Source organism: Rhinoderma darwinii, unplaced genomic scaffold (assembly GCF_050947455.1).
Source record: "Rhinoderma darwinii isolate aRhiDar2 unplaced genomic scaffold, aRhiDar2.hap1 Scaffold_630, whole genome shotgun sequence".
Lineage (NCBI taxonomy): Eukaryota > Metazoa > Chordata > Amphibia > Anura > Rhinodermatidae > Rhinoderma > Rhinoderma darwinii.
In genome coordinates, this window is record NW_027464186.1 from 17432 (window position 1) to 42098 (window position 24667).

At 47.7% G+C, this 24667-nt stretch overlaps 17 non-coding genes across 17 annotated transcripts; all 17 read left to right on the plus strand.

Moving 5' to 3' along the window:
• The first annotated feature begins 324 nt into the window (after window positions 1-324).
• On the plus strand, window positions 325-515 carry LOC142726702 (U2 spliceosomal RNA). Its single transcript, XR_012876958.1, has one exon. It is a non-coding gene; the product is annotated as a U2 spliceosomal RNA (small nuclear RNA).
• A 1284-nt stretch (window positions 516-1799) lies between these two features.
• On the plus strand, window positions 1800-1990 carry LOC142726703 (U2 spliceosomal RNA). The gene has a single exon (XR_012876959.1). It is a non-coding gene; the product is annotated as a U2 spliceosomal RNA (small nuclear RNA).
• Window positions 1991-3278: 1288 nt separating this feature from the next.
• LOC142726704 (U2 spliceosomal RNA) lies at window positions 3279-3469 on the plus strand. Its single transcript, XR_012876960.1, has one exon. It is a non-coding gene; the product is annotated as a U2 spliceosomal RNA (small nuclear RNA).
• Window positions 3470-4765: 1296 nt separating this feature from the next.
• Window positions 4766-4956, plus strand: LOC142726705 (U2 spliceosomal RNA). The gene has a single exon (XR_012876961.1). It is a non-coding gene; the product is annotated as a U2 spliceosomal RNA (small nuclear RNA).
• A 1300-nt stretch (window positions 4957-6256) lies between these two features.
• On the plus strand, window positions 6257-6447 carry LOC142726707 (U2 spliceosomal RNA). The gene has a single exon (XR_012876963.1). It is a non-coding gene; the product is annotated as a U2 spliceosomal RNA (small nuclear RNA).
• Window positions 6448-7735: 1288 nt separating this feature from the next.
• Window positions 7736-7926, plus strand: LOC142726708 (U2 spliceosomal RNA). The gene has a single exon (XR_012876964.1). It is a non-coding gene; the product is annotated as a U2 spliceosomal RNA (small nuclear RNA).
• Window positions 7927-9214: 1288 nt separating this feature from the next.
• Window positions 9215-9405, plus strand: LOC142726709 (U2 spliceosomal RNA). The gene has a single exon (XR_012876965.1). It is a non-coding gene; the product is annotated as a U2 spliceosomal RNA (small nuclear RNA).
• A 1308-nt stretch (window positions 9406-10713) lies between these two features.
• LOC142726710 (U2 spliceosomal RNA) lies at window positions 10714-10904 on the plus strand. The gene has a single exon (XR_012876966.1). It is a non-coding gene; the product is annotated as a U2 spliceosomal RNA (small nuclear RNA).
• Window positions 10905-12192: 1288 nt separating this feature from the next.
• LOC142726712 (U2 spliceosomal RNA) lies at window positions 12193-12383 on the plus strand. Its single transcript, XR_012876967.1, has one exon. It is a non-coding gene; the product is annotated as a U2 spliceosomal RNA (small nuclear RNA).
• Window positions 12384-13659: 1276 nt separating this feature from the next.
• Window positions 13660-13850, plus strand: LOC142726713 (U2 spliceosomal RNA). The gene has a single exon (XR_012876968.1). It is a non-coding gene; the product is annotated as a U2 spliceosomal RNA (small nuclear RNA).
• Window positions 13851-15134: 1284 nt separating this feature from the next.
• LOC142726714 (U2 spliceosomal RNA) lies at window positions 15135-15325 on the plus strand. The gene has a single exon (XR_012876969.1). It is a non-coding gene; the product is annotated as a U2 spliceosomal RNA (small nuclear RNA).
• Window positions 15326-16613: 1288 nt separating this feature from the next.
• Window positions 16614-16804, plus strand: LOC142726715 (U2 spliceosomal RNA). Its single transcript, XR_012876970.1, has one exon. It is a non-coding gene; the product is annotated as a U2 spliceosomal RNA (small nuclear RNA).
• A 1300-nt stretch (window positions 16805-18104) lies between these two features.
• LOC142726716 (U2 spliceosomal RNA) lies at window positions 18105-18295 on the plus strand. The gene has a single exon (XR_012876971.1). It is a non-coding gene; the product is annotated as a U2 spliceosomal RNA (small nuclear RNA).
• A 1304-nt stretch (window positions 18296-19599) lies between these two features.
• LOC142726717 (U2 spliceosomal RNA) lies at window positions 19600-19790 on the plus strand. The gene has a single exon (XR_012876972.1). It is a non-coding gene; the product is annotated as a U2 spliceosomal RNA (small nuclear RNA).
• Window positions 19791-21086: 1296 nt separating this feature from the next.
• Window positions 21087-21277, plus strand: LOC142726719 (U2 spliceosomal RNA). Its single transcript, XR_012876974.1, has one exon. It is a non-coding gene; the product is annotated as a U2 spliceosomal RNA (small nuclear RNA).
• Window positions 21278-22573: 1296 nt separating this feature from the next.
• LOC142726720 (U2 spliceosomal RNA) lies at window positions 22574-22764 on the plus strand. The gene has a single exon (XR_012876975.1). It is a non-coding gene; the product is annotated as a U2 spliceosomal RNA (small nuclear RNA).
• A 1292-nt stretch (window positions 22765-24056) lies between these two features.
• LOC142726721 (U2 spliceosomal RNA) lies at window positions 24057-24247 on the plus strand. Its single transcript, XR_012876976.1, has one exon. It is a non-coding gene; the product is annotated as a U2 spliceosomal RNA (small nuclear RNA).
• The last annotated feature ends 420 nt before the right edge of the window (window positions 24248-24667 follow it).

A 24667-nucleotide genomic window follows, 5' to 3' on the forward strand; every position in this document is an offset into this window, starting at 1 on the left:
ATACAAGGTGTGAAGGAACAAGGGGTGGCTGTGGGCATGCACTTGCTGCCGCTGCCAGTGTTTATCTGCATGGCAGCAGGGCATTTGGGCGTTGCCAGGAAGGCGTTTTTATGTAGATTCCTCCTCTTTCAGCACTGCATTGTGGTGCAAGCAAAAGAAGCAAATCCTGTCTGGCTTCCTCTCCGGCCTTTATTCACCTCCCGTGTAGCTGTGAGTGTGTGAGCCTGCAGGGCCCCATGGAATTGCCTAGAAGTAGGCTGAATCGCTGCAAGGGCTGAACAGCAGTATCGGGCAGGCTCGGGCAACGCGCGGCCCGTTCGGGTTATCGCTTCTCGGCCTTTTGGCTAAGATCAAGTGTAGTATCTGTTCTTATCAGTTTAATATCTGATACGTCCCCTATCTGGGGACCATATATTAAATGGATTTTTAGAACAGGGAGATGGAAATAGAGCTTGCTCTGTCCACTCCACGCATTGACCTGGTATTGCAGTATTTCCAGGACCGGTGCACCCTTTCCTTATGTGTTGACTAAAAGCAGATTCCAAAAGTGTTTTTTGTCTTTGCTATTGTTTCTGTCTTTCTGAAGGGATCTCCCCTTTAAATCCCATTATTTCAACACCTGTTGGACAATGCATGAGTGATAATGAGCTCATTGATTAAATGCAATTAATGAATAGATTGCCACCTCTTGTTGTGTGTCGTCTGTGTTTCTGTGTTTCCGGCATTTCACATTGGAACACCTCATTCACCTTCCTTGTCTTCTCTCCGCCCTCCCTTTTAGGTAAGTTAAAGAGCTGCACCTGAGCCAGCCACTGATTGATTGATTGATTGATTGATTGATTGATTGATTGATTGATTGATGCAGCACAACAGTCAAATAGTGGAGTGGAGTAGGGGAACAGCAAACAGCCAATAAAGCAGCCCGCCCGCTCGCCTGCCCGCCACAATGGACCTACCTGTGTACACTAGATGGATGTGATGGAATGTACTGTCGTCCCTACATTTCAAGAAGAAGTAAGAATTGCAGTTGCAACAAAGCCTTGCTTGCCTACAAAGAGAGCAGCAATTTGGATTTGTTACTATGTTACCTAGAAGAATAACAAACTGTGCAAGGATGGAGGTTGTAGGAGCAAGGAGAAGTTGTCTGTAAAGTTGGTGGATGCCTATTTTCCATTTTGCAGTCCCTTGTCTCCCTCTTGTGGCCTCCTGGAGGCAACTAGCTGTGCAAAAAAAAGACAGCCTGGCGGCCGGCTGTTGCAGTGTTGCCCTCTCAGGCAACACTGAGTGACTGACTGAGCCTCACCGTCTTATATAAAGTTCAGACGGAACTTTGCACGTGTCATAGTGGAGCCCTCAGGATTCCAGAGCCAGCTTTCTGACATCATAATGGGGCCTCAGAGATAAAAGCCTGGGCCCAGGCAGTGTTGGTCAGTGCTGCTCAGCAGGCAGCACTGGACTGGACTGGATTACAGCTGATACAAGGTGTGAAGGAACAAGGGGTGGCTGTGGGCATGCACTTGCTGCCGCTGCCAGTGTTTATCTGCATGGCAGCAGGGCATTTGGGCGTTGCCAGGAAGGCGTTTTTATGTAGATTCCTCCTCTTTCAGCACTGCATTGTGGTGCAAGCAAAAGAAGCAAATCCTGTCTGGCTTCCTCTCCGGCCTTTATTCACCTCCCGTGTAGCTGTGAGTGTGTGAGCCTGCAGGGCCCCATGGAATTGCCTAGAAGTAGGCTGAATCGCTGCAAGGGCTGAACAGCAGTATCGGGCAGGCTCGGGCAACGCGCGGCCCGTTCGGGTTATCGCTTCTCGGCCTTTTGGCTAAGATCAAGTGTAGTATCTGTTCTTATCAGTTTAATATCTGATACGTCCCCTATCTGGGGACCATATATTAAATGGATTTTTAGAACAGGGAGATGGAAATAGAGCTTGCTCTGTCCACTCCACGCATTGACCTGGTATTGCAGTATTTCCAGGACCGGTGCACCCTTTCCTTATGTGTTGACTAAAAGCAGATTCCAAAAGTGTTTTTTGTCTTTGCTATTGTTTCTGTCTTTCTGAAGGGATCTCCCCTTTTAATCCCATTATTTCAACACCTGTTGGACAATGCATGAGTGATAATGAGCTCATTGATTAAATGCAATTAATGAATAGATTGCCACCTCTTGTTGTGTGTCGTCTGTGTTTCTGTGTTTCCGGCATTTCACATTGGAACACCTCATTCACCTTCCTTGTCTTCTCTCCGCCCTCCCTTTTAGGTAAGTTAAAGAGCTGCACCTGAGCCAGCCACTGATTGATTGATTGATTGATTGATTGATTGATTGATTGATTGATGCAGCACAACAGTCAAATAGTGGAGTGGAGTAGGGGAACAGCAAACAGCCAATAAAGCAGCCCGCCCGCTCGCCTGCCCGCCACAATGGACCTACCTGTGTACACTAGATGGATGTGATGGAATGTACTGTCGTCCCTACATTTCAAGAAGAAGTAAGAATTGCAGTTGCAACAAAGCCTTGCTTGCCTACAAAGAGAGCAGCAATTTGGATTTGTTACTATGTTACCTAGAAGAATAACAAACTGTGCAAGGATGGAGGTTGTAGGAGCAAGGAGAAGTTGTCTGTAAAGTTGGTGGATGCCTATTTTCCATTTTGCAGTCCCTTGTCTCCCTCTTGTGGCCTCCTGGAGGCAACTAGCTGTGCAAAAAAAAGACAGCCTGGCGGCCGGCTGTTGCAGTGTTGCCCTCTCAGGCAACACTGAGTGACTGACTGAGCCTCACCGTCTTATATAAAGTTCAGACGGAACTTTGCACGTGTCATAGTGGAGCCCTCAGGATTCCAGAGCCAGCTTTCTGACATCATAATGGGGCCTCAGAGATAAAAGCCTGGGCCCAGGCAGTGTTGGTCAGTGCTGCTCAGCAGGCAGCACTGGACTGGACTGGATTACAGCTGATACAAGGTGTGAAGGAACAAGGGGTGGCTGTGGGCATGCACTTGCTGCCGTGCTGCCGCTGCCAGTGTTTATCTGCATGGCAGCAGGGCATTTGGGCGTTGCCAGGAAGGCGTTTTTATGTAGATTCCTCCTCTTTCAGCACTGCATTGTGGTGCAAGCAAAAGAAGCAAATCCTGTCTGGCTTCCTCTCCGGCCTTTATTCACCTCCCGTGTAGCTGTGAGTGTGTGAGCCTGCAGGGCCCCATGGAATTGCCTAGAAGTAGGCTGAATCGCTGCAAGGGCTGAACAGCAGTATCGGGCAGGCTCGGGCAACGCGCGGCCCGTTCGGGTTATCGCTTCTCGGCCTTTTGGCTAAGATCAAGTGTAGTATCTGTTCTTATCAGTTTAATATCTGATACGTCCCCTATCTGGGGACCATATATTAAATGGATTTTTAGAACAGGGAGATGGAAATAGAGCTTGCTCTGTCCACTCCACGCATTGACCTGGTATTGCAGTATTTCCAGGACCGGTGCACCCTTTCCTTATGTGTTGACTAAAAGCAGATTCCAAAAGTGTTTTTTGTCTTTGCTATTGTTTCTGTCTTTCTGAAGGGATCTCCCCTTTTAATCCCATTATTTCAACACCTGTTGGACAATGCATGAGTGATAATGAGCTCATTGATTAAATGCAATTAATGAATAGATTGCCACCTCTTGTTGTGTGTCGTCTGTGTTTCTGTGTTTCCGGCATTTCACATTGGAACACCTCATTCACCTTCCTTGTCTTCTCTCCGCCCTCCCTTTTAGGTAAGTTAAAGAGCTGCACCTGAGCCAGCCACTGATTGATTGATTGATTGATTGATTGATTGATTGATTGATTGATTGATTGATTGATTGATGCAGCACAACAGTCAAATAGTGGAGTGGAGTAGGGGAACAGCAAACAGCCAATAAAGCAGCCCGCCCGCTCGCCTGCCCGCCACAATGGACCTACCTGTGTACACTAGATGGATGTGATGGAATGTACTGTCGTCCCTACATTTCAAGAAGAAGTAAGAATTGCAGTTGCAACAAAGCCTTGCTTGCCTACAAAGAGAGCAGCAATTTGGATTTGTTACTATGTTACCTAGAAGAATAACAAACTGTGCAAGGATGGAGGTTGTAGGAGCAAGGAGAAGTTGTCTGTAAAGTTGGTGGATGCCTATTTTCCATTTTGCAGTCCCTTGTCTCCCTCTTGTGGCCTCCTGGAGGCAACTAGCTGTGCAAAAAAAAGACAGCCTGGCGGCCGGCTGTTGCAGTGTTGCCCTCTCAGGCAACACTGAGTGACTGACTGAGCCTCACCGTCTTATATAAAGTTCAGACGGAACTTTGCACGTGTCATAGTGGAGCCCTCAGGATTCCAGAGCCAGCTTTCTGACATCATAATGGGGCCTCAGAGATAAAAGCCTGGGCCCAGGCAGTGTTGGTCAGTGCTGCTCAGCAGGCAGCACTGGACTGGACTGGATTACAGCTGATACAAGGTGTGAAGGAACAAGGGGTGGCTGTGGGCATGCACTTGCTGCCGCTGCCAGTGTTTATCTGCATGGCAGCAGGGCATTTGGGCGTTGCCAGGAAGGCGTTTTTATGTAGATTCCTCCTCTTTCAGCACTGCATTGTGGTGCAAGCAAAAGAAGCAAATCCTGTCTGGCTTCCTCTCCGGCCTTTATTCACCTCCCGTGTAGCTGTGAGTGTGTGAGCCTGCAGGGCCCCATGGAATTGCCTAGAAGTAGGCTGAATCGCTGCAAGGGCTGAACAGCAGTATCGGGCAGGCTCGGGCAACGCGCGGCCCGTTCGGGTTATCGCTTCTCGGCCTTTTGGCTAAGATCAAGTGTAGTATCTGTTCTTATCAGTTTAATATCTGATACGTCCCCTATCTGGGGACCATATATTAAATGGATTTTTAGAACAGGGAGATGGAAATAGAGCTTGCTCTGTCCACTCCACGCATTGACCTGGTATTGCAGTATTTCCAGGACCGGTGCACCCTTTCCTTATGTGTTGACTAAAAGCAGATTCCAAAAGTGTTTTTTGTCTTTGCTATTGTTTCTGTCTTTCTGAAGGGATCTCCCCTTTTAATCCCATTATTTCAACACCTGTTGGACAATGCATGAGTGATAATGAGCTCATTGATTAAATGCAATTAATGAATAGATTGCCACCTCTTGTTGTGTGTCGTCTGTGTTTCTGTGTTTCCAGCATTTCACATTGGAACACCTCATTCACCTTCCTTGTCTTCTCTCCGCCCTCCCTTTTAGGTAAGTTAAAGAGCTGCACCTGAGCCAGCCACTGATTGATTGATTGATTGATTGATTGATTGATTGATTGATTGATTGATTGATTGATTGATTGATGCAGCACAACAGTCAAATAGTGGAGTGGAGTAGGGGAACAGCAAACAGCCAATAAAGCAGCCCGCCCGCTCGCCTGCCCGCCACAATGGACCTACCTGTGTACACTAGATGGATGTGATGGAATGTACTGTCGTCCCTACATTTCAAGAAGAAGTAAGAATTGCAGTTGCAACAAAGCCTTGCTTGCCTACAAAGAGAGCAGCAATTTGGATTTGTTACTATGTTACCTAGAAGAATAACAAACTGTGCAAGGATGGAGGTTGTAGGAGCAAGGAGAAGTTGTCTGTAAAGTTGGTGGATGCCTATTTTCCATTTTGCAGTCCCTTGTCTCCCTCTTGTGGCCTCCTGGAGGCAACTAGCTGTGCAAAAAAAAGACAGCCTGGCGGCCGGCTGTTGCAGTGTTGCCCTCTCAGGCAACACTGAGTGACTGACTGAGCCTCACCGTCTTATATAAAGTTCAGACGGAACTTTGCACGTGTCATAGTGGAGCCCTCAGGATTCCAGAGCCAGCTTTCTGACATCATAATGGGGCCTCAGAGATAAAAGCCTGGGCCCAGGCAGTGTTGGTCAGTGCTGCTCAGCAGGCAGCACTGGACTGGACTGGATTACAGCTGATACAAGGTGTGAAGGAACAAGGGGTGGCTGTGGGCATGCACTTGCTGCCGCTGCCAGTGTTTATCTGCATGGCAGCAGGGCATTTGGGCGTTGCCAGGAAGGCGTTTTTATGTAGATTCCTCCTCTTTCAGCACTGCATTGTGGTGCAAGCAAAAGAAGCAAATCCTGTCTGGCTTCCTCTCCGGCCTTTATTCACCTCCCGTGTAGCTGTCAGTGTGTGAGCCTGCAGGGCCCCATGGAATTGCCTAGAAGTAGGCTGAATCGCTGCAAGGGCTGAACAGCAGTATCGGGCAGGCTCGGGCAACGCGCGGCCCCTTCGGGTTATCGCTTCTCGGCCTTTTGGCTAAGATCAAGTGTAGTATCTGTTCTTATCAGTTTAATATCTGATACGTCCCCTATCTGGGGACCATATATTAAATGGATTTTTAGAACAGGGAGATGGAAATAGAGCTTGCTCTGTCCACTCCACGCATTGACCTGGTATTGCAGTATTTCCAGGACCGGTGCACCCTTTCCTTATGTGTTGACTAAAAGCAGATTCCAAAAGTGTTTTTTGTCTTTGCTATTGTTTCTGTCTTTCTGAAGGGATCTCCCCTTTTAATCCCATTATTTCAACACCTGTTGGACAATGCATGAGTGATAATGAGCTCATTGATTAAATGCAATTAATGAATAGATTGCCACCTCTTGTTGTGTGTCGTCTGTGTTTCTGTGTTTCCGGCATTTCACATTGGAACACCTCATTCACCTTCCTTGTCTTCTCTCCGCCCTCCCTTTTAGGTAAGTTAAAGAGCTGCACCTGAGCCAGCCACTGATTGATTGATTGATTGATTGATTGATTGATTGATTGATTGATTGATTGATGCAGCACAACAGTCAAATAGTGGAGTGGAGTAGGGGAACAGCAAACAGCCAATAAAGCAGCCCGCCCGCTCGCCTGCCCGCCACAATGGACCTACCTGTGTACACTAGATGGATGTGATGGAATGTACTGTCGTCCCTACATTTCAAGAAGAAGTAAGAATTGCAGTTGCAACAAAGCCTTGCTTGCCTACAAAGAGAGCAGCAATTTGGATTTGTTACTATGTTACCTAGAAGAATAACAAACTGTGCAAGGATGGAGGTTGTAGGAGCAAGGAGAAGTTGTCTGTAAAGTTGGTGGATGCCTATTTTCCATTTTGCAGTCCCTTGTCTCCCTCTTGTGGCCTCCTGGAGGCAACTAGCTGTGCAAAAAAAAGACAGCCTGGCGGCCGGCTGTTGCAGTGTTGCCCTCTCAGGCAACACTGAGTGACTGACTGAGCCTCACCGTCTTATATAAAGTTCAGACGGAACTTTGCACGTGTCATAGTGGAGCCCTCAGGATTCCAGAGCCAGCTTTCTGACATCATAATGGGGCCTCAGAGATAAAAGCCTGGGCCCAGGCAGTGTTGGTCAGTGCTGCTCAGCACGCAGCACTGGACTGGACTGGATTACAGCTGATACAAGGTGTGAAGGAACAAGGGGTGGCTGTGGGCATGCACTTGCTGCCGCTGCCAGTGTTTATCTGCATGGCAGCAGGGCATTTGGGCGTTGCCAGGAAGGCGTTTTTATGTAGATTCCTCCTCTTTCAGCACTGCATTGTGGTGCAAGCAAAAGAAGCAAATCCTGTCTGGCTTCCTCTCCGGCCTTTATTCACCTCCCGTGTAGCTGTGAGTGTGTGAGCCTGCAGGGCCCCATGGAATTGCCTAGAAGTAGGCTGAATCGCTGCAAGGGCTGAACAGCAGTATCGGGCAGGCTCGGGCAACGCGCGGCCCGTTCGGGTTATCGCTTCTCGGCCTTTTGGCTAAGATCAAGTGTAGTATCTGTTCTTATCAGTTTAATATCTGATACGTCCCCTATCTGGGGACCATATATTAAATGGATTTTTAGAACAGGGAGATGGAAATAGAGCTTGCTCTGTCCACTCCACGCATTGACCTGGTATTGCAGTATTTCCAGGACCGGTGCACCCTTTCCTTATGTGTTGACTAAAAGCAGATTCCAAAAGTGTTTTTTGTCTTTGCTATTGTTTCTGTCTTTCTGAAGGGATCTCCCCTTTTAATCCCATTATTTCAACACCTGTTGGACAATGCATGAGTGATAATGAGCTCATTGATTAAATGCAATTAATGAATAGATTGCCACCTCTTGTTGTGTGTCGTCTGTGTTTCTGTGTTTCCAGCATTTCACATTGGAACACCTCATTCACCTTCCTTGTCTTCTCTCCGCCCTCCCTTTTAGGTAAGTTAAAGAGCTGCACCTGAGCCAGCCACTGATTGATTGATTGATTGATTGATTGATTGATTGATTGATTGATTGATTGATGCAGCACAACAGTCAAATAGTGGAGTGGAGTAGGGGAACAGCAAACAGCCAATAAAGCAGCCCGCCCGCTCGCCTGCCCGCCACAATGGACCTACCTGTGTACACTAGATGGATGTGATGGAATGTACTGTCGTCCCTACATTTCAAGAAGAAGTAAGAATTGCAGTTGCAACAAAGCCTTGCTTGCCTACAAAGAGAGCAGCAATTTGGATTTGTTACTATGTTACCTAGAAGAATAACAAACTGTGCAAGGATGGAGGTTGTAGGAGCAAGGAGAAGTTGTCTGTAAAGTTGGTGGATGCCTATTTTCCATTTTGCAGTCCCTTGTCTCCCTCTTGTGGCCTCCTGGAGGCAACTAGCTGTGCAAAAAAAAGACAGCCTGGCGGCCGGCTGTTGCAGTGTTGCCCTCTCAGGCAACACTGAGTGACTGACTGAGCCTCACCGTCTTATATAAAGTTCAGACGGAACTTTGCACGTGTCATAGTGGAGCCCTCAGGATTCCAGAGCCAGCTTTCTGACATCATAATGGGGCCTCAGAGATAAAAGCCTGGGCCCAGGCAGTGTTGGTCAGTGCTGCTCAGCAGGCAGCACTGGACTGGACTGGATTACAGCTGATACAAGGTGTGAAGGAACAAGGGGTGGCTGTGGGCATGCACTTGCTGCCGCTGCCAGTGTTTATCTGCATGGCAGCAGGGCATTTGGGCGTTGCCAGGAAGGCGTTTTTATGTAGATTCCTCCTCTTTCAGCACTGCATTGTGGTGCAAGCAAAAGAAGCAAATCCTGTCTGGCTTCCTCTCCGGCCTTTATTCACCTCCCGTGTAGCTGTGAGTGTGTGAGCCTGCAGGGCCCCATGGAATTGCCTAGAAGTAGGCTGAATCGCTGCAAGGGCTGAACAGCAGTATCGGGCAGGCTCGGGCAACGCGCGGCCCCTTCGGGTTATCGCTTCTCGGCCTTTTGGCTAAGATCAAGTGTAGTATCTGTTCTTATCAGTTTAATATCTGATACGTCCCCTATCTGGGGACCATATATTAAATGGATTTTTAGAACAGGGAGATGGAAATAGAGCTTGCTCTGTCCACTCCACGCATTGACCTGGTATTGCAGTATTTCCAGGACCGGTGCACCCTTTCCTTATGTGTTGACTAAAAGCAGATTCCAAAAGTGTTTTTTGTCTTTGCTATTGTTTCTGTCTTTCTGAAGGGATCTCCCCTTTTAATCCCATTATTTCAACACCTGTTGGACAATGCATGAGTGATAATGAGCTCATTGATTAAATGCAATTAATGAATAGATTGCCACCTCTTGTTGTGTGTCGTCTGTGTTTCTGTGTTTCCGGCATTTCACATTGGAACACCTCATTCACCTTCCTTGTCTTCTCTCCGCCCTCCCTTTTAGGTAAGTTAAAGAGCTGCACCTGAGCCAGCCACTGATTGATTGATTGATTGATTGATTGATTGATTGATTGATTGATTGATTGATTGATTGATTGATTGATTGATGCAGCACAACAGTCAAATAGTGGAGTGGAGTAGGGGAACAGCAAACAGCCAATAAAGCAGCCCGCCCGCTCGCCTGCCCGCCACAATGGACCTACCTGTGTACACTAGATGGATGTGATGGAATGTACTGTCGTCCCTACATTTCAAGAAGAAGTAAGAATTGCAGTTGCAACAAAGCCTTGCTTGCCTACAAAGAGAGCAGCAATTTGGATTTGTTACTATGTTACCTAGAAGAATAACAAACTGTGCAAGGATGGAGGTTGTAGGAGCAAGGAGAAGTTGTCTGTAAAGTTGGTGGATGCCTATTTTCCATTTTGCAGTCCCTTGTCTCCCTCTTGTGGCCTCCTGGAGGCAACTAGCTGTGCAAAAAAAAGACAGCCTGGCGGCCGGCTGTTGCAGTGTTGCCCTCTCAGGCAACACTGAGTGACTGACTGAGCCTCACCGTCTTATATAAAGTTCAGACGGAACTTTGCACGTGTCATAGTGGAGCCCTCAGGATTCCAGAGCCAGCTTTCTGACATCATAATGGGGCCTCAGAGATAAAAGCCTGGGCCCAGGCAGTGTTGGTCAGTGCTGCTCAGCAGGCAGCACTGGACTGGACTGGATTACAGCTGATACAAGGTGTGAAGGAACAAGGGGTGGCTGTGGGCATGCACTTGCTGCCGCTGCCAGTGTTTATCTGCATGGCAGCAGGGCATTTGGGCGTTGCCAGGAAGGCGTTTTTATGTAGATTCCTCCTCTTTCAGCACTGCATTGTGGTGCAAGCAAAAGAAGCAAATCCTGTCTGGCTTCCTCTCCGGCCTTTATTCACCTCCCGTGTAGCTGTGAGTGTGTGAGCCTGCAGGGCCCCATGGAATTGCCTAGAAGTAGGCTGAATCGCTGCAAGGGCTGAACAGCAGTATCGGGCAGGCTCGGGCAAGGCGCGGCCCCTTCGGGTTATCGCTTCTCGGCCTTTTGGCTAAGATCAAGTGTAGTATCTGTTCTTATCAGTTTAATATCTGATACGTCCCCTATCTGGGGACCATATATTAAATGGATTTTTAGAACAGGGAGATGGAAATAGAGCTTGCTCTGTCCACTCCACGCATTGACCTGGTATTGCAGTATTTCCAGGACCGGTGCACCCTTTCCTTATGTGTTGACTAAAAGCAGATTCCAAAAGTGTTTTTTGTCTTTGCTATTGTTTCTGTCTTTCTGAAGGGATCTCCCCTTTTAATCCCATTATTTCAACACCTGTTGGACAATGCATGAGTGATAATGAGCTCATTGATTAAATGCAATTAATGAATAGATTGCCACCTCTTGTTGTGTGTCGTCTGTGTTTCTGTGTTTCCGGCATTTCACATTGGAACACCTCATTCACCTTCCTTGTCTTCTCTCCGCCCTCCCTTTTAGGTAAGTTAAAGAGCTGCACCTGAGCCAGCCACTGATTGATTGATTGATTGATTGATTGATTGATTGATTGATTGATTGATTGATGCAGCACAACAGTCAAATAGTGGAGTGGAGTAGGGGAACAGCAAACAGCCAATAAAGCAGCCCGCCCGCTCGCCTGCCCGCCACAATGGACCTACCTGTGTACACTAGATGGATGTGATGGAATGTACTGTCGTCCCTACATTTCAAGAAGAAGTAAGAATTGCAGTTGCAACAAAGCCTTGCTTGCCTACAAAGAGAGCAGCAATTTGGATTTGTTACTATGTTACCTAGAAGAATAACAAACTGTGCAAGGATGGAGGTTGTAGGAGCAAGGAGAAGTTGTCTGTAAAGTTGGTGGATGCCTATTTTCCATTTTGCAGTCCCTTGTCTCCCTCTTGTGGCCTCCTGGAGGCAACTAGCTGTGCAAAAAAAAGACAGCCTGGCGGCCGGCTGTTGCAGTGTTGCCCTCTCAGGCAACACTGAGTGACTGACTGAGCCTCACCGTCTTATATAAAGTTCAGACGGAACTTTGCACGTGTCATAGTGGAGCCCTCAGGATTCCAGAGCCAGCTTTCTGACATCATAATGGGGCCTCAGAGATAAAAGCCTGGGCCCAGGCAGTGTTGGTCAGTGCTGCTCAGCAGGCAGCACTGGACTGGACTGGATTACAGCTGATACAAGGTGTGAAGGAACAAGGGGTGGCTGTGGGCATGCACTTGCTGCCGCTGCCAGTGTTTATCTGCATGGCAGCAGGGCATTTGGGCGTTGCCAGGAAGGCGTTTTTATGTAGATTCCTCCTCTTTCAGCACTGCATTGTGGTGCAAGCAAAAGAAGCAAATCCTGTCTGGCTTCCTCTCCGGCCTTTATTCACCTCCCGTGTAGCTGTGAGTGTGTGAGCCTGCAGGGCCCCATGGAATTGCCTAGAAGTAGGCTGAATCGCTGCAAGGGCTGAACAGCAGTATCGGGCAGGCTCGGGCAACGCGCGGCCCGTTCGGGTTATCGCTTCTCGGCCTTTTGGCTAAGATCAAGTGTAGTATCTGTTCTTATCAGTTTAATATCTGATACGTCCCCTATCTGGGGACCATATATTAAATGGATTTTTAGAACAGGGAGATGGAAATAGAGCTTGCTCTGTCCACTCCACGCATTGACCTGGTATTGCAGTATTTCCAGGACCGGTGCACCCTTTCCTTATGTGTTGACTAAAAGCAGATTCCAAAAGTGTTTTTTGTCTTTGCTATTGTTTCTGTCTTTCTGAAGGGATCTCCCCTTTTAATCCCATTATTTCAACACCTGTTGGACAATGCATGAGTGATAATGAGCTCATTGATTAAATGCAATTAATGAATAGATTGCCACCTCTTGTTGTGTGTCGTCTGTGTTTCTGTGTTTCCGGCATTTCACATTGGAACACCTCATTCACCTTCCTTGTCTTCTCTCCGCCCTCCCTTTTAGGTAAGTTAAAGAGCTGCACCTGAGCCAGCCACTGATTGATTGATTGATTGATTGATTGATTGATTGATTGATGCAGCACAACAGTCAAATAGTGGAGTGGAGTAGGGGAACAGCAAACAGCCAATAAAGCAGCCCGCCCGCTCGCCTGCCCGCCACAATGGACCTACCTGTGTACACTAGATGGATGTGATGGAATGTACTGTCGTCCCTACATTTCAAGAAGAAGTAAGAATTGCAGTTGCAACAAAGCCTTGCTTGCCTACAAAGAGAGCAGCAATTTGGATTTGTTACTATGTTACCTAGAAGAATAACAAACTGTGCAAGGATGGAGGTTGTAGGAGCAAGGAGAAGTTGTCTGTAAAGTTGGTGGATGCCTATTTTCCATTTTGCAGTCCCTTGTCTCCCTCTTGTGGCCTCCTGGAGGCAACTAGCTGTGCAAAAAAAAGACAGCCTGGCGGCCGGCTGTTGCAGTGTTGCCCTCTCAGGCAACACTGAGTGACTGACTGAGCCTCACCGTCTTATATAAAGTTCAGACGGAACTTTGCACGTGTCATAGTGGAGCCCTCAGGATTCCAGAGCCAGCTTTCTGACATCATAATGGGGCCTCAGAGATAAAAGCCTGGGCCCAGGCAGTGTTGGTCAGTGCTGCTCAGCAGGCAGCACTGGACTGGACTGGATTACAGCTGATACAAGGTGTGAAGGAACAAGGGGTGGCTGTGGGCATGCACTTGCTGCCGCTGCCAGTGTTTATCTGCATGGCAGCAGGGCATTTGGGCGTTGCCAGGAAGGCGTTTTTATGTAGATTCCTCCTCTTTCAGCACTGCATTGTGGTGCAAGCAAAAGAAGCAAATCCTGTCTGGCTTCCTCTCCGGCCTTTATTCACCTCCCGTGTAGCTGTGAGTGTGTGAGCCTGCAGGGCCCCATGGAATTGCCTAGAAGTAGGCTGAATCGCTGCAAGGGCTGAACAGCAGTATCGGGCAGGCTCGGGCAACGCGCGGCCCCTTCGGGTTATCGCTTCTCGGCCTTTTGGCTAAGATCAAGTGTAGTATCTGTTCTTATCAGTTTAATATCTGATACGTCCCCTATCTGGGGACCATATATTAAATGGATTTTTAGAACAGGGAGATGGAAATAGAGCTTGCTCTGTCCACTCCACGCATTGACCTGGTATTGCAGTATTTCCAGGACCGGTGCACCCTTTCCTTATGTGTTGACTAAAAGCAGATTCCAAAAGTGTTTTTTGTCTTTGCTATTGTTTCTGTCTTTCTGAAGGGATCTCCCCTTTTAATCCCATTATTTCAACACCTGTTGGACAATGCATGAGTGATAATGAGCTCATTGATTAAATGCAATTAATGAATAGATTGCCACCTCTTGTTGTGTGTCGTCTGTGTTTCTGTGTTTCCGGCATTTCACATTGGAACACCTCATTCACCTTCCTTGTCTTCTCTCCGCCCTCCCTTTTAGGTAAGTTAAAGAGCTGCACCTGAGCCAGCCACTGATTGATTGATTGATTGATTGATTGATTGATTGATTGATTGATTGATTGATGATTGATTGATGCAGCACAACAGTCAAATAGTGGAGTGGAGTAGGGGAACAGCAAACAGCCAATAAAGCAGCCCGCCCGCTCGCCTGCCCGCCACAATGGACCTACCTGTGTACACTAGATGGATGTGATGGAATGTACTGTCGTCCCTACATTTCAAGAAGAAGTAAGAATTGCAGTTGCAACAAAGCCTTGCTTGCCTACAAAGAGAGCAGCAATTTGGATTTGTTACTATGTTACCTAGAAGAATAACAAACTGTGCAAGGATGGAGGTTGTAGGAGCAAGGAGAAGTTGTCTGTAAAGTTGGTGGATGCCTATTTTCCATTTTGCAGTCCCTTGTCTCCCTCTTGTGGCCTCCTGGAGGCAACTAGCTGTGCAAAAAAAAGACAGCCTGGCGCAGTGTTGCCCTCTCAGGCAACACTGAGTGACTGACTGAGCCTCACCGTTATAAAGTTCAGACGGAACTTTGCACGTGTCATAGTGGAGCCCTCAGGATTCCAGAGCCAGCTTTCTGACATCATAATGGGGCCTCAGAGATAAAAGCCTAGGCCCAGGCAGTGTTGGTCAGTGCTGCTCAGCAGGCAGCACTGGACTGGACTGGATTACAGCTGATACAAGGTGTGAAGGAACAAGGGGTGGCTGTGGGCATGCACTTGCTGCCGCTGCCAGTGTTTATCTGCATGGCAGCAGGGCATTTGGGCGTTGCCAGGAAGGCGTTTTTATGTAGATTCCTCCTCTTTCAGCACTGCATTGTGGTGCAAGCAAAAGAAGCAAATCCTGTCTGGCTTCCTCTCCGGCCTTTATTCACCTCCCGTGTAGCTGTGAGTGTGTGAGCCTGCAGGGCCCCATGGAATTGCCTAGAAGTAGGCTGAATCGCTGCAAGGGCTGAACAGCAGTATTGGGCAGGCTCGGGCAACGCGCGGCCCGTTCGGGTTATCGCTTCTCGGCCTTTTGGCTAAGATCAAGTGTAGTATCTGTTCTTATCAGTTTAATATCTGATACGTCCCCTATCTGGGGACCATATATTAAATGGATTTTTAGAACAGGGAGATGGAAATAGAGCTTGCTCTGTCCACTCCACGCATTGACCTGGTATTGCAGTATTTCCAGGACCGGTGCACCCTTTCCTTATGTGTTGACTAAAAGCAGATTCCAAAAGTGTTTTTTGTCTTTGCTATTGTTTCTGTCTTTCTGAAGGGATCTCCCCTTTTAATCCCATTATTTCAACACCTGTTGGACAATGCATGAGTGATAATGAGCTCATTGATTAAATGCAATTAATGAATAGATTGCCACCTCTTGTTGTGTGTCGTCTGTGTTTCTGTGTTTCCGGCATTTCACATTGGAACACCTCATTCACCTTCCTTGTCTTCTCTCCGCCCTCCCTTTTAGGTAAGTTAAAGAGCTGCACCTGAGCCAGCCACTGATTGATTGATTGATTGATTGATTGATTGATTGATTGATTGATTGATTGATGCAGCACAACAGTCAAATAGTGGAGTGGAGTAGGGGAACAGCAAACAGCCAATAAAGCAGCCCGCCCGCTCGCCTGCCCGCCACAATGGACCTACCTGTGTACACTAGATGGATGTGATGGAATGTACTGTCGTCCCTACATTTCAAGAAGAAGTAAGAATTGCAGTTGCAACAAAGCCTTGCTTGCCTACAAAGAGAGCAGCAATTTGGATTTGTTACTATGTTACCTAGAAGAATAACAAACTGTGCAAGGATGGAGGTTGTAGGAGCAAGGAGAAGTTGTCTGTAAAGTTGGTGGATGCCTATTTTCCATTTTGCAGTCCCTTGTCTCCCTCTTGTGGCCTCCTGGAGGCAACTAGCTGTGCAAAAAAAAGACAGCCTGGCGGCCGGCTGTTGCAGTGTTGCCCTCTCAGGCAACACTGAGTGACTGACTGAGCCTCACCGTCTTATATAAAGTTCAGACGGAACTTTGCACGTGTCATAGTGGAGCCCTCAGGATTCCAGAGCCAGCTTTCTGACATCATAATGGGGCCTCAGAGATAAAAGCCTGGGCCCAGGCAGTGTTGGTCAGTGCTGCTCAGCAGGCAGCACTGGACTGGACTGGATTACAGCTGATACAAGGTGTGAAGGAACAAGGGGTGGCTGTGGGCATGCACTTGCTGCCGCTGCCAGTGTTTATCTGCATGGCAGCAGGGCATTTGGGCGTTGCCAGGAAGGCGTTTTTATGTAGATTCCTCCTCTTTCAGCACTGCATTGTGGTGCAAGCAAAAGAAGCAAATCCTGTCTGGCTTCCTCTCCGGCCTTTATTCACCTCCCGTGTAGCTGTGAGTGTGTGAGCCTGCAGGGCCCCATGGAATTGCCTAGAAGTAGGCTGAATCGCTGCAAGGGCTGAACAGCAGTATCGGGCAGGCTCGGGCAACGCGCGGCCCGTTCGGGTTATCGCTTCTCGGCCTTTTGGCTAAGATCAAGTGTAGTATCTGTTCTTATCAGTTTAATATCTGATACGTCCCCTATCTGGGGACCATATATTAAATGGATTTTTAGAACAGGGAGATGGAAATAGAGCTTGCTCTGTCCACTCCACGCATTGACCTGGTATTGCAGTATTTCCAGGACCGGTGCACCCTTTCCTTATGTGTTGACTAAAAGCAGATTCCAAAAGTGTTTTTTGTCTTTGCTATTGTTTCTGTCTTTCTGAAGGGATCTCCCCTTTTAATCCCATTATTTCAACACCTGTTGGACAATGCATGAGTGATAATGAGCTCATTGATTAAATGCAATTAATGAATAGATTGCCACCTCTTGTTGTGTGTCGTCTGTGTTTCTGTGTTTCCGGCATTTCACATTGGAACACCTCATTCACCTTCCTTGTCTTCTCTCCGCCCTCCCTTTTAGGTAAGTTAAAGAGCTGCACCTGAGCCAGCCACTGATTGATTGATTGATTGATTTATTGATTGATTGATTGATTGATTGATTGATTGATTGATTGATGCAGCACAACAGTCAAATAGTGGAGTGGAGTAGGGGAACAGCAAACAGCCAATAAAGCAGCCCGCCCGCTCGCCTGCCCGCCACAATGGACCTACCTGTGTACACTAGATGGATGTGATGGAATGTACTGTCGTCCCTACATTTCAAGAAGAAGTAAGAATTGCAGTTGCAACAAAGCCTTGCTTGCCTACAAAGAGAGCAGCAATTTGGATTTGTTACTATGTTACCTAGAAGAATAACAAACTGTGCAAGGATGGAGGTTGTAGGAGCAAGGAGAAGTTGTCTGTAAAGTTGGTGGATGCCTATTTTCCATTTTGCAGTCCCTTGTCTCCCTCTTGTGGCCTCCTGGAGGCAACTAGCTGTGCAAAAAAAAGACAGCCTGGCGGCCGGCTGTTGCAGTGTTGCCCTCTCAGGCAACACTGAGTGACTGACTGAGCCTCACCGTCTTATATAAAGTTCAGACGGAACTTTGCACGTGTCATAGTGGAGCCCTCAGGATTCCAGAGCCAGCTTTCTGACATCATAATGGGGCCTCAGAGATAAAAGCCTGGGCCCAGGCAGTGTTGGTCAGTGCTGCTCAGCAGGCAGCACTGGACTGGACTGGATTACAGCTGATACAAGGTGTGAAGGAACAAGGGGTGGCTGTGGGCATGCACTTGCTGCCGCTGCCAGTGTTTATCTGCATGGCAGCAGGGCATTTGGGCGTTGCCAGGAAGGCGTTTTTATGTAGATTCCTCCTCTTTCAGCACTGCATTGTGGTGCAAGCAAAAGAAGCAAATCCTGTCTGGCTTCCTCTCCGGCCTTTATTCACCTCCCGTGTAGCTGTGAGTGTGTGAGCCTGCAGGGCCCCATGGAATTGCCTAGAAGTAGGCTGAATCGCTGCAAGGGCTGAACAGCAGTATCGGGCAGGCTCGGGCAACGCGCGGCCCGTTCGGGTTATCGCTTCTCGGCCTTTTGGCTAAGATCAAGTGTAGTATCTGTTCTTATCAGTTTAATATCTGATACGTCCCCTATCTGGGGACCATATATTAAATGGATTTTTAGAACAGGGAGATGGAAATAGAGCTTGCTCTGTCCACTCCACGCATTGACCTGGTATTGCAGTATTTCCAGGACCGGTGCACCCTTTCCTTATGTGTTGACTAAAAGCAGATTCCAAAAGTGTTTTTTGTCTTTGCTATTGTTTCTGTCTTTCTGAAGGGATCTCCCCTTTTAATCCCATTATTTCAACACCTGTTGGACAATGCATGAGTGATAATGAGCTCATTGATTAAATGCAATTAATGAATAGATTGCCACCTCTTGTTGTGTGTCGTCTGTGTTTCTGTGTTTCCGGCATTTCACATTGGAACACCTCATTCACCTTCCTTGTCTTCTCTCCGCCCTCCCTTTTAGGTAAGTTAAAGAGCTGCACCTGAGCCAGCCACTGATTGATTGATTGATTGATTTATTGATTGATTGATTGATTGATTGATTGATTGATTGATTGATTGATGCAGCACAACAGTCAAATAGTGGAGTGGAGTAGGGGAACAGCAAACAGCCAATAAAGCAGCCCGCCCGCTCGCCTGCCCGCCACAATGGACCTACCTGTGTACACTAGATGGATGTGATGGAATGTACTGTCGTCCCTACATTTCAAGAAGAAGTAAGAATTGCAGTTGCAACAAAGCCTTGCTTGCCTACAAAGAGAGCAGCAATTTGGATTTGTTACTATGTTACCTAGAAGAATAACAAACTGTGCAAGGATGGAGGTTGTAGGAGCAAGGAGAAGTTGTCTGTAAAGTTGGTGGATGCCTATTTTCCATTTTGCAGTCCCTTGTCTCCCTCTTGTGGCCTCCTGGAGGCAACTAGCTGTGCAAAAAAAAGACAGCCTGGCGGCCGGCTGTTGCAGTGTTGCCCTCTCAGGCAACACTGAGTGACTGACTGAGCCTCACCGTCTTATATAAAGTTCAGACGGAACTTTGCACGTGTCATAGTGGAGCCCTCAGGATTCCAGAGCCAGCTTTCTGACATCATAATGGGGCCTCAGAGATAAAAGCCTGGGCCCAGGCAGTGTTGGTCAGTGCTGCTCAGCAGGCAGCACTGGACTGGACTGGATTACAGCTGATACAAGGTGTGAAGGAACAAGGGGTGGCTGTGGGCATGCACTTGCTGCCGCTGCCAGTGTTTATCTGCATGGCAGCAGGGCATTTGGGCGTTGCCAGGAAGGCGTTTTTATGTAGATTCCTCCTCTTTCAGCACTGCATTGTGGTGCAAGCAAAAGAAGCAAATCCTGTCTGGCTTCCTCTCCGGCCTTTATTCACCTCCCGTGTAGCTGTGAGTGTGTGAGCCTGCAGGGCCCCATGGAATTGCCTAGAAGTAGGCTGAATCGCTGCAAGGGCTGAACAGCAGTATCGGGCAGGCTCGGGCAACGCGCGGCCCGTTCGGGTTATCGCTTCTCGGCCTTTTGGCTAAGATCAAGTGTAGTATCTGTTCTTATCAGTTTAATATCTGATACGTCCCCTATCTGGGGACCATATATTAAATGGATTTTTAGAACAGGGAGATGGAAATAGAGCTTGCTCTGTCCACTCCACGCATTGACCTGGTATTGCAGTATTTCCAGGACCGGTGCACCCTTTCCTTATGTGTTGACTAAAAGCAGATTCCAAAAGTGTTTTTTGTCTTTGCTATTGTTTCTGTCTTTCTGAAGGGATCTCCCCTTTTAATCCCATTATTTCAACACCTGTTGGACAATGCATGAGTGATAATGAGCTCATTGATTAAATGCAATTAATGAATAGATTGCCACCTCTTGTTGTGTGTCGTCTGTGTTTCTGTGTTTCCGGCATTTCACATTGGAACACCTCATTCACCTTCCTTGTCTTCTCTCCGCCCTCCCTTTTAGGTAAGTTAAAGAGCTGCACCTGAGCCAGCCACTGATTGATTGATTGATTGATTGATTGATTGATTGATTGATTGATTGATTGATTGATTGATGCAGCACAACAGTCAAATAGTGAAGTGGAGTAGGGGAACAGCAAACAGCCAATAAAGCAGCCCGCCCGCTCGCCTGCCCGCCACAATGGACCTACCTGTGTACACTAGATGGATGTGATGGAATGTACTGTCGTCCCTACATTTCAAGAAGAAGTAAGAATTGCAGTTGCAACAAAGCCTTGCTTGCCTACAAAGAGAGCAGCAATTTGGATTTGTTACTATGTTACCTAGAAGAATAACAAACTGTGCAAGGATGGAGGTTGTAGGAGCAAGGAGAAGTTGTCTGTAAAGTTGGTGGATGCCTATTTTCCATTTTGCAGTCCCTTGTCTCCCTCTTGTGGCCTCCTGGAGGCAACTAGCTGTGCAAAAAAAAGACAGCCTGGCGGCCGGCTGTTGCAGTGTTGCCCTCTCAGGCAACACTGAGTGACTGACTGAGCCTCACCGTCTTATATAAAGTTCAGACGGAACTTTGCACGTGTCATAGTGGAGCCCTCAGGATTCCAGAGCCAGCTTTCTGACATCATAATGGGGCCTCAGAGATAAAAGCCTGGGCCCAGGCAGTGTTGGTCAGTGCTGCTCAGCAGGCAGCACTGGACTGGACTGGATTACAGCTGATACAAGGTGTGAAGGAACAAGGGGTGGCTGTGGGCATGCACTTGCTGCCGCTGCCAGTGTTTATCTGCATGGCAGCAGGGCATTTGGGCGTTGCCAGGAAGGCGTTTTTATGTAGATTCCTCCTCTTTCAGCACTGCATTGTGGTGCAAGCAAAAGAAGCAAATCCTGTCTGGCTTCCTCTCCGGCCTTTATTCACCTCCCGTGTAGCTGTGAGTGTGTGAGCCTGCAGGGCCCCATGGAATTGCCTAGAAGTAGGCTGAATCGCTGCAAGGGCTGAACAGCAGTATCGGGCAGGCTCGGGCAACGCGCGGCCCGTTCGGGTTATCGCTTCTCGGCCTTTTGGCTAAGATCAAGTGTAGTATCTGTTCTTATCAGTTTAATATCTGATACGTCCCCTATCTGGGGACCATATATTAAATGGATTTTTAGAACAGGGAGATGGAAATAGAGCTTGCTCTGTCCACTCCACGCATTGACCTGGTATTGCAGTATTTCCAGGACCGGTGCACCCTTTCCTTATGTGTTGACTAAAAGCAGATTCCAAAAGTGTTTTTTGTCTTTGCTATTGTTTCTGTCTTTCTGAAGGGATCTCCCCTTTTAATCCCATTATTTCAACACCTGTTGGACAATGCATGAGTGATAATGAGCTCATTGATTAAATGCAATTAATGAATAGATTGCCACCTCTTGTTGTGTGTCGTCTGTGTTTCTGTGTTTCCGGCATTTCACATTGGAACACCTCATTCACCTTCCTTGTCTTCTCTCCGCCCTCCCTTTTAGGTAAGTTAAAGAGCTGCACCTGAGCCAGCCACTGATTGATTGATTGATTGATTGATTGATTGATTGATTGATTGATTGATTGATTGATTGATGCAGCACAACAGTCAAATAGTGAAGTGGAGTAGGGGAACAGCAAACAGCCAATAAAGCAGCCCGCCCGCTCGCCTGCCCGCCACAATGGACCTACCTGTGTACACTAGATGGATGTGATGGAATGTACTGTCGTCCCTACATTTCAAGAAGAAGTAAGAATTGCAGTTGCAACAAAGCCTTGCTTGCCTACAAAGAGAGCAGCAATTTGGATTTGTTACTATGTTACCTAGAAGAATAACAAACTGTGCAAGGATGGAGGTTGTAGGAGCAAGGAGAAGTTGTCTGTAAAGTTGGTGGATGCCTATTTTCCATTTTGCAGTCCCTTGTCTCCCTCTTGTGGCCTCCTGGAGGCAACTAGCTGTGCAAAAAAAAGACAGCCTGGCGGCCGGCTGTTGCAGTGTTGCCCTCTCAGGCAACACTGAGTGACTGACTGAGCCTCACCGTCTTATATAAAGTTCAGACGGAACTTTGCACGTGTCATAGTGGAGCCCTCAGGATTCCAGAGCCAGCTTTCTGACATCATAATGGGGCCTCAGAGATAAAAGCCTGGGCCCAGGCAGTGTTGGTCAGTGCTGCTCAGCAGGCAGCACTGGACTGGACTGGATTACAGCTGATACAAGGTGTGAAGGAACAAGGGGTGGCTGTGGGCATGCACTTGCTGCCGCTGCCAGTGTTTATCTGCATGGCAGCAGGGCATTTGGGCGTTGCCAGGAAGGCGTTTTTATGTAGATTCCTCCTCTTTCAGCACTGCATTGTGGTGCAAGCAAAAGAAGCAAATCCTGTCTGGCTTCCTCTCCGGCCTTTATTCACCTCCCGTGTAGCTGTGAGTGTGTGAGCCTGCAGGGCCCCATGGAATTGCCTAGAAGTAGGCTGAATCGCTGCAAGGGCTGAACAGCAGTATCGGGCAGGCTCGGGCAACGCGCGGCCCGTTCGGGTTATCGCTTCTCGGCCTTTTGGCTAAGATCAAGTGTAGTATCTGTTCTTATCAGTTTAATATCTGATACGTCCCCTATCTGGGGACCATATATTAAATGGATTTTTAGAACAGGGAGATGGAAATAGAGCTTGCTCTGTCCACTCCACGCATTGACCTGGTATTGCAGTATTTCCAGGACCGGTGCACCCTTTCCTTATGTGTTGACTAAAAGCAGATTCCAAAAGTGTTTTTTGTCTTTGCTATTGTTTCTGTCTTTCTGAAGGGATCTCCCCTTTTAATCCCATTATTTCAACACCTGTTGGACAATGCATGAGTGATAATGAGCTCATTGATTAAATGCAATTAATGAATAGATTGCCACCTCTTGTTGTGTGTCGTCTGTGTTTCTGTGTTTCCGGCATTTCACATTGGAACACCTCATTCACCTTCCTTGTCTTCTCTCCGCCCTCCCTTTTAGGTAAGTTAAAGAGCTGCACCTGAGCCAGCCACTGATTGATTGATTGATTGATTGATTGATTGATTGATTGATTGATTGATTGATTGATGCAGCACAACAGTCAAATAGTGGAGTGGAGTAGGGGAACAGCAAACAGCCAATAAAGCAGCCCGCCCGCTCGCCTGCCCGCCACAATGGACCTACCTGTGTACACTAGATGGATGTGATGGAATGTACTGTCGTCCCTACATTTCAAGAAGAAGTAAGAATTGCAGTTGCAACAAAGCCTTGCTTGCCTACAAAGAGAGCAGCAATTTGGATTTGTTACTATGTTACCTAGAAGAATAACAAACTGTGCAAGGATGGAGGTTGTAGGAGCAAGGAGAAGTTGTCTGTAAAGTTGGTGGATGCCTATTTTCCATTTTGCAGTCCCTTGTCTCCCTCTTGTGGCCTCCTGGAGGCAACTAGCTGTGCAAAAAAAAGACAGCCTGGCGGCCGGCTGTTGCAGTGTTGCCCTCTCAGGCAACACTGAGTGACTGACTGAGCCTCACCGTCTTATATAAAGTTCAGACGGAACTTTGCACGTGTCATAGTGGAGCCCTCAGGATTCCAGAGCCAGCTTTCTGACATCATAATGGGGCCTCAGAGATAAAAGCCTGGGCCCAGGCAGTGTTGGTCAGTGCTGCTCAGCAGGCAGCACTGGACTGGACTGGATTACAGCTGATACAAGGTGTGAAGGAACAAGGGGTGGCTGTGGGCATGCACTTGCTGCCGCTGCCAGTGTTTATCTGCATGGCAGCAGGGCATTTGGGCGTTGCCAGGAAGGCGTTTTTATGTAGATTCCTCCTCTTTCAGCACTGCATTGTGGTGCAAGCAAAAGAAGCAAATCCTGTCTGGCTTCCTCTCCGGCCTTTATTCACCTCCCGTGTAGCTGTGAGTGTGTGAGCCTGCAGGGCCCCATGGAATTGCCTAGAAGTAGGCTGAATCGCTGCAAGGGCTGAACAGCAGTATCGGGCAGGCTCGGGCAACGCGCGGCCCGTTCGGGTTATCGCTTCTCGGCCTTTTGGCTAAGATCAAGTGTAGTATCTGTTCTTATCAGTTTAATATCTGATACGTCCCCTATCTGGGGACCATATATTAAATGGATTTTTAGAACAGGGAGATGGAAATAGAGCTTGCTCTGTCCACTCCACGCATTGACCTGGTATTGCAGTATTTCCAGGACCGGTGCACCCTTTCCTTATGTGTTGACTAAAAGCAGATTCCAAAAGTGTTTTTTGTCTTTGCTATTGTTTCTGTCTTTCTGAAGGGATCTCCCCTTTTAATCCCATTATTTCAACACCTGTTGGACAATGCATGAGTGATAATGAGCTCATTGATTAAATGCAATTAATGAATAGATTGCCACCTCTTGTTGTGTGTCGTCTGTGTTTCTGTGTTTCCGGCATTTCACATTGGAACACCTCATTCACCTTCCTTGTCTTCTCTCCGCCCTCCCTTTTAGGTAAGTTAAAGAGCTGCACCTGAGCCAGCCACTGATTGATTGATTGATTGATTGATTGATTGATTGATTGATTGATTGATTGATGCAGCACAACAGTCAAATAGTGGAGTGGAGTAGGGGAACAGCAAACAGCCAATAAAGCAGCCCGCCCGCT